Raw genomic sequence first — 6,000 nt, forward strand, 5'->3', positions numbered from 1 at the left:
GAAAGCGAGAGAGAGAGAGAAAGTAAGAGCACAGAGGTAGAGAGAGAAAGCGAGAGAGAGGGAGAAAGCAAGAGAAAGCAAAAGGGACAGACAGTGAGAGAGAAAGCGAGAAAGGGAAAGAGAGAGAGGGAGAGAAAGTGAAAGGCAGAGAGAGAAAGCGAGAGAGCGGAGAGGAAGCGGGGAGCGCAGGCGGCGGGGAGAGAATCAGCGATCGATCGGCCGCTGCTGAAATGTTAATGCTAATCGTATAACGGCCCCGCCAGCGCCCCCGCCCCCGCCCCCACCCCCGCGCTCCGCTGGCAGCTCCAATTAATCTGGGGGGAGGGGTGGGATGGGGGGGGGGAGTGCGGCTCGTGACCTTGGGCCCCGGCGTGGGACGCCACGGTCCGAGCGCTGCTTATGTAATTACACTGTGAAGTGTGTAATCACCTGGCCTAATCCCCCCCCCCTCCCTCCCTCCCTCCCCCCTGCCCCCCCCTCAGACCTCGCAATTAGGGCCGGCCCGCGGTCACTGCCGCGGCCCCCGCCAGGCCCCAGCACCGCGCCCCCTACCCCCACCCCACCCCCCCCCCCCCCACCCCGGACGGCCCGCGGAAGAGTAACGGCCAATTAGAGCGCGGCGGGAGCGAGGCAGCCGGGCGAGCCGCTCGATTGTGATTAGCCGTAATCACGGGGAGACGCGCCCCCGCACACCCGCTCTCTTCCGCTTTACAGCGGGCGATTTAGGAGGGAGGGAGGCATTAACCCCCCCCCCCCACCGCATTAGCCCTGCGGCGTGGGGGGGGGGGCAGGAGGCTGGCTTACCGCTTCTCTCTGAGTCCGGCAGAGAGGGGGGGGGGGGGGGCAGGAGGCAGGCATTAACCGCTTCTCTCCCAGTCCGGCAGCTGGGGGTGGGAGGGGGGTGTAAAGGGGGGGTGACGCTGCATTGGGTAGGGCGTGGGGCTGAGACTGCAGCAGGGGGGGGGAGGGGGCTGGGGGTTTATAGCTGTTCACTCCCTTGATCCACTTACATTATCAAGTTCACCCAACACGTGCGTGACTCTCTGTGCATTAACGAAGAGGAAGAACGCTGGCCACATCAATTTACGATATTAACATGCAAAGTCATGCGGTGTTGGGGGCCATTATATGCAAGACATCGTTCACTGAGAGACCTCAACACAGTCCCAAGATTTCCCAGAAACCCCCCAGTATCTAAGCTTCCGGGGCTGAAATCAATCTGCATGAATCTTAACAGTGGGCATCGTGCGGACGGTATGGCAGCCAGAACAGAACCCGAAAAACACAAACAAGCCAGCGCCAAACTCCCGGACGGCAGTATCGGCACGGTCGGCGCTTCGAACCCGACGCCGTGGCGAATCCACTCTCCTCTTTACTCTTCTCGTCTGCTGGGAGAGACGACGGAAGAGCAGGCTAAAACCAGCACGCCGGTAATTCCGTCTGCTTTAGTTTAAGGATCAATGTTTGACTTTAATATCATTGAACAAGTTTCCCCCTCCGGATAACGGATTTAAAGAGATTCCGGAGCTTAGGAGTAGACCGCGACGCAGGAGCTGAGCTGTCAATCACAGCGGTCTCTCAGCCCCCCCCTTCCTGCTACACGCCCCCACCGCCGCTCGTCCCTCCCGGGCTGAGTACGCACACGGGCATCATGTGACCAGTCGCCCCGGGGAGACGGGAGGGGAAGTTTTACATTCGGAGAAAACCCGCTGAAAGGCAACGTTTGCATCGCCTGCTAACGTTTCCCTCTCACGTGTGAGGTCACAAGGGACTGAACATTCCAATGATGATGTCACAATCGCCAGAGTTCTAGAACTGTGACAAAAAAACATTCCAAAAAAACCCTGCTTTTCAAAGGGGTTAAAACGACAGGGAGCCGGCCGTTTCTCCTTTTCGTGAGAGGAGAGACTAACCCCCCCCCCCAGCACGCCCCCACACGCAGAGTGCCTCCCGGCGGAGCGTGGGGGGGGTGGGGGGGCGCGGCCGGAGCCGAGCTGGCGGAGCGGAACGGCCCTTAATGACGCCGACGCCAGAAGATTAAGGTCCCGGCTGGGGGGAGGGCTGGGGGGGCGGGCTGGGCGGGCTGGGGGGGGCTGGGCGGCCGGGAGGGCATTTGCACAGGAAGCGCATTAAAATGCATGAGGTCTCCCCCGCTGCTGCTGCTCTCCCCTCCAGACGCCCCCCCCCCCCCGTCTGCCCTGGCGTGCGCGGCAAACGCATTAGCATCAGCCCTCGCGGGTCGCTGAGAACGCCGGCCGCCATTTAGGCGGAGACGAGCAGGCGGCGGGGCTGGAGGGCCGCATCGATCCCCGCAACGATCCGCTTTTTAACAAAAAAACAAAAGCGCTAATGGCTGTCGGATAATCAATCACAGAAGGCCGCCGCGCTCCGCGCTCCGCGCCCGGGGAACGAACGAACGGGTGGGTGTCCGCTTTCGGGGGCCCACCCCCTCCAGCCCGGGTCCCCCCGTGGGACGCTGCCCCCCAAAAATGGGGGGGACGACCCCCTGCGACGTGCCCCTCTCCATGATAATGGGAGCGGAGAGCCCCGCTAAAGCAGCTGTCCCAAACTGTGGGGGGGGCGGGGGGGGGTCTGGGAAGGTTTGGGTGGACACATTAAAAACAGGCTATACTCCTTCCATCAACGGTCTCATGAACCAATCAAACACTGTGCTGGTTAGCGTATATGATGTCATTCCTAGTCCTGCATATCTGACCCCATTTAAAGGTTATTAAAGTTGGATAAATTAATACAATTAAAAATAAACATGGCTGCAAAAACAGGTTTGCTGTATAAACTGCATTATTATTTAAGAAATGCAGAAAAACATTTTAAAAACATTTTTTTTAAAGCTGACTTGTGACTGTAATCAAATATCAGCAATCAAAAAAAATACCATTTCATAAGTCAGCATAATTTCGCTTCCTCGCTTGGCTGATAATTGCGATAAAGTACAGTATGCGAGGAGCGTGCGGTCTAGTATACCCTCCAGTACCCAGTACCCTGAAAAGCTGGATAAATTAATACAATTTAAAATAAAAGCCGCAAAACATTCTGCTGTATAACTGCATATTATTCGTTATTTTTTATCATGTGCTGTTATCTGTGTGTACTGTGTCGTTGTTGTTTCGTATGCTGTTGTATACTGCTTTGGCCCTGTCTTGGCTAGGTCTCACTTGTAAAAGAGGTTTTAATCTCAATGTGATTTCTTAGTCAAATAAAGGTTTACTATCATTTAAGAAATAATGCAGAAAAACACTTTCAAAACATTTTTTTTTAAAAGCTGACTTGGTGTAATCAAATATCAGCAATAAAAAAAAAAATCCCATTTCATAAGTCAGCATAATTTGGCTTCCTGGCTTGGCTGATAATGACGATAAAGTGCAGTATGCGAGGAGCGCGCGGTCTAGCGTACCCGTTAGCATCCAGCACCCTGCAGTACGCAGCGGGGCAAGGGCCTGTCATAGCTTGTTGCTAGGCGCGCTTTCTGGTCGCCGTGGTAATCGGCTCCTGATCGAGCCGTAGTCGAGTCGGTTCGGCTGTTCCGCACCGTGACACGCCGTACTTTATTTTTAGCCTGTTAAAGATCGAGCGTTGTTTCCTCTCGTGGTTTTTCGCTGTCTGTTTGATCGCTGGGCTACGTGTGTAATACAGAACGTGCGCAAAGGGAAACAGAAAATTCACTTCCGTAAATGCGAAAGAATTATATTAGTTTTTTATATGCTTCATTATCAGCCTGCAGGCAGTGGAATCTGGTTGCTGTTCTATAGCGGATATCCAGGATATCAGAAATATGGGTGTCAGATGCGCAGGACTCTGACTAAAAATAACAGAATTGACATGTCTGAGCACGTCGGGGCTGCGCGTGACTGTGTTATGAGGGTCACTCGTTAAGGGGGTCAGGCCCAAGTTTGGGAACCCCTGCAGCAGAACGGGATCCTGGCACATCGGCACCCCAAAGTTACACCGTAAAAGTGTCCAGTGTTAATTCAACTCTGACAGAGTACATATGAGTCCAGTTGGCACCACGTGTACTTTATAAGAGCTGTGAACAGTGAACATTTATCTGTGTACAAAAATGGCAGGGGGAGAGTTTTGCAGTATTCGCTTGGGAGAGAGAGAGTTAGACGGTGCAGCTGAAGAAAGGGTTAAACAGAAAGAGGGATGAGGGGGGGGGGAGCCGCTCCTCTTCCTCCCCTCGCCGCCCGCCTCGGGTGCCCGGGCCTCGTTAGGGCGCCGCGGTCCTGTGTGACTAATTACCCTCCGCAGCGCGGCCCCGCCCCTCCCCTCGCCGCGCCGAGCGCCCCCCCGCTGACCAGACCCACGCGGCGCTCCCGACAGGAAGCCCTCCCTCCCACGCCTCCCCCCCCCAATGCCCATTACCCATGCTCCCCTGCTCTCCGCCGCGCCACATAAATAATCCACAGCCAATTACCCGGCCCCTCCTGCTGACCGCGAATCGTTTGGGGGCGCGGGGGGGAAGAGCCGGGGGCTGCGGGGCTGAGGGGGGGGGGGGGTGGTGGGGGGGTGAGGGGGGGGCAGGCGTGCGCCGCCGGCAGAGCCAATTTGGCCCCGGGCGCCGGGGAGCCCCATAAACACCGCCTGACAAGATCAGATTGAACAGGGCCGCAGAGCGCGCCGCGGCCCCACGGACCCCTAACTAGCTCCTCTTTCATTCCTCCTCCTCTCCTCCTCCTCCTCCTCCCGCCTTTCCCTCCGTGCCCCCCCCTTCTCCCCCCCCATCCCCGCCCCCTCCCCCCCACCCCCCCGTGCTGCAGTGCATTATTTAAGCTGATTTCGCACGAGGTTGCGATCGCCAGCGTTCATGCAGTATTCATCCAGCTAGGGCCTTGGGTTCATTATTACTGTCAAATATTTATGTGACTTCAGAGTGTGTGTGTGTGTGTGTGTGTGTTTGTGCATGTGTGTTGGTGTGTGGTTACGTGCATGTGTGTGTGTTTGCAGATGTGTGTGTATGTGTGTGTTCGCGGATGTGGGTGTGTACATGTGCATGTGTGTGTTTGCAGATGTGTGTGTGTGTGTGTGTGTGCGTCGTGGTACAGGGGTTATGGTTATGGTTAGGGGTATGTTTAGGGTATGGTTAGGGTACGGTACCTCTCACTGAAGTGCGCGTTGCGGTGCTGGGGTGATGGTTAGGGTACGGTTAGGGTTAGGGTTAGGGTTAGGGTACGGTTAGGGTACAGTACCTCTCACTGAAGTGTGCGTCGCGGTGCTGGGGCAGGCCCTGCTTCCTCCGCTGGCTGGAGGAGCTTCCTGCAGAGGGCAGGTGAGCTTCCACAGAACCCGGGTTCCGCACCGCAGCAGGGCCTCCTGCCGAGCCCGCAGGAGGTCTGAGAGAGGGGGGGGAGGGGGAGATAGAGAGGAGAGGGAGAGGGGAGGGGAAGGGGGAGAGAGGAGGGAGGGAGGGGAGAGGGGGGGAGAGGGAGGGAGGAGAGAGAAAGAAAGAGGGAGAGAGAGAGGGGAGGAGAGGGAGGGAGAGGATAAGAGAGGAGAGGAGGAGAGAGGGAGGAGAGAGAGAGGAGAGGGAGAGAGGAGAGGAGAGAGGAGATGAGAGAGAGAGAGAGTGAGGGAGAGGAGGAGAGGGGAGAGAGGAGAGGAGAGTGAGAGAGGAGGAGGAGAGAGGGAGAGAGAGGAGAGGAGGAGAGGAGAGGTGAGATAGGGAGGGAGGGAGGGGGAGAGAGAGAGAGCGAGGGAGTGAGATAGGGAGGGAGGGAGGGAGGGAGAGAGAGAGATAGGGAGGGAGGGAGGGAGAGAGAGAGAGAGTTCAGTATTCTGGTCCACTGTCGCTTGTTTAATGGGCCAGTGAATGCCTGTACTACACATACACTTTTACAGTGGAAGGGTAAATGCACATTGTAAAGTGTATTTCGAGACGTTTCACCCGCCCTCTCTAAACGCCATCCACCCCTCTGAATACAGTGGGAACATAAAGGTGGTTATATTAGACCTGCACTAAAGCACATTTAACTGGTTTATCCT

General features: G+C 56.4%; 1 pseudogene; it reads right to left on the bottom strand.

Annotated features, from left to right (window-relative positions):
* The window catches only part of LOC135235050 (sterile alpha motif domain-containing protein 11-like), a 67,529-nt pseudogene that overhangs the window by 9,803 nt on the left and 51,726 nt on the right, over positions 1-6,000 (bottom strand).

Source organism: Anguilla rostrata, chromosome 11 (genome assembly GCF_018555375.3).
Source record: "Anguilla rostrata isolate EN2019 chromosome 11, ASM1855537v3, whole genome shotgun sequence".
In the NCBI taxonomy this organism is placed as follows: domain Eukaryota; kingdom Metazoa; phylum Chordata; class Actinopteri; order Anguilliformes; family Anguillidae; genus Anguilla; species Anguilla rostrata.